We start from the raw sequence: 1,839 nt of genomic DNA, 5'->3' as shown, positions 1-1,839 counted from the left end.
ACAACTTTTCCAGCTTCTCTCTTCGATTAGTTTTTCTTAAAGTTTTCCATAAAAGTTTTATCAAGTGTATTTGTCTACCAAAGATTTCAAGTTTAAATTAGAAGTTTGAAATAAATAGTGTTAATGTGCTCTCCTAAGCACTAGTGTTTTTGATTTATTCTGGAATAAACCTTCAACCCATTTATTCAAAAAATGAACGAGTCAACATCGATGGAGTCCTCATCAGAGGTTTAGCGGCTAACGGATCCACATTTCGAAGTTTGGCGCTCGTTATTTCAAAAAGGCGCCACTGTTCTCCTAGTAACATTGATAGGACATAACAGTCGTCTGTAGAGTTGTAAAAGTACAAACCAGGCCCCCCCCCCTACTTTAGTCAATCCTTTTTGACCTCAACCCAGCAGGGCCAATGTAAAGTGTTTAACAGCAAAATTCGTAGCGGTGGCGTATGGACTACGATGGAGCGTACGGAACTGTTGGTATGGTAGGGCCCGAGTATAAATTTGTTGATAACCGGAAAGAGGTTCTCAATACCCCAGATAGCCAAGCGTGCGGTACACTAAAGACGCACTGGCTGCTGATTAAGTGCATCGTGCTCCTGCCGACAGCAGGATTCCACTGTGCTGCCACAAACTGCTGCGGCATAAAGTACCAGTACTGGTACAGCACTCTGATTGCGTGCCCAAACTCTCTGTAAAGTCACAGGGACTTCAGACTGCACTGTCCAATCGCGATTCTTAGATAAACTTCAATTAAATCATGTAGAAACGGTTTTTAGTAGTAAAAATCATTCCCTCAACGATTCCCCCTCTATGCAATTAGTATTTTTGCTCCATACGGCGTGGATATGTTGTTTAAAAACATAAAAATGAGATATATGTTCTCTGTTAAAGGGAGCATGGCCATTACATTTTGCGTATCAGCTCTTGACACGACAATTTGGACTCCACGATTATACATCAAGTTTCTGTTTTTCCCGGAAGATATATACGATTATCACCTTCAAAAACTCTGCTTGGGAACTATTTTTCTCCCTAAAATTGATAAGGTAAATCTGTCGCCTTCATTTTTAGTAAATTTGATGAATTATGTAAGTCATTGGACGAAAAGAGGTTATGTGATGATGATTTTGTTGATGATTTTCTACAGAATGCTTATTTCATTAACAAGGGCCCAACAATCCAATATTCTTGAAGATTACACACAAAATTGCGAATGATATTTCACAATGTCAAAGATTGTATCCCAAAGTGTGTTCCATTTCACTGGACTCTAGTGAACTTAGACAAGTGAAATTATTTCTCGTCTTTTAGGATTTTTCTGTGGATAAATTTCATTAACATTATTTAAACAAATTAATTTTAGCTGTTTTCAAAATGAAAAATCTAGAATTATAATTTTTCATTGTTTGGTTGCAGAATTCAGAAGTTAGTAAATGTAAATCATGTATCATCGTAGATTTAAATTTATAAGGAAAAAGGATAGTGAAGTTTCTCATCGTCTTCTTCGGAGGCAAGCGGAGAATAGACGTGACCTTAAACGAAAATTATTGCGTGTGAAGTGTTCCGCTGAACCTCCTATGGTTGAAAATAATTCCAATGCTTATGATAAGGAAATCTCTGACGAAACCCCAGCCAAAGCGGCTGTTCTTATAGCTGAAGAGCCAGTACACGATCTCGGGGGAGAGTTTGAATTGCCCGAATCAACGGGATTGGAATCTCAATGTCTTCAAACAATTCCTACTCCCCCTTCCGTGAATATATCGGAGGATATCAATCCACATAAAACCGTGGAAGACTATGCAAATAGATTCGGTGGGATTGTAACTGGCATGAATGTGCC

At 38.4% G+C, this 1,839-nt stretch overlaps 1 long non-coding RNA gene across 1 annotated transcript in view; it reads left to right on the top strand.

The window, feature by feature from the left end:
• Window positions 1-895: 895 nt before the first annotated feature.
• Window positions 896-1,839, top strand: part of LOC107044266 — a 13,597-nt gene continuing 12,653 nt past the window's right edge. Inside the window, exon 1 of the long non-coding RNA XR_001461321.1 lies at window positions 896-1,045. This is a non-coding gene — a long non-coding RNA (uncharacterized LOC107044266). The remainder of the gene's footprint in view (window positions 1,046-1,839) is intronic.

The sequence above is a fragment of the Diachasma alloeum genome, unplaced genomic scaffold (genome assembly GCF_001412515.2).
Source record: "Diachasma alloeum isolate Michigan unplaced genomic scaffold, Dall2.0 Dall_scaffold_00706, whole genome shotgun sequence".
NCBI lineage: Eukaryota > Metazoa > Arthropoda > Insecta > Hymenoptera > Braconidae > Diachasma > Diachasma alloeum.
The sequence above is the reverse complement of the archived record's forward strand: the minus strand, read 5'-3'. Positions and strand labels throughout refer to the sequence as shown.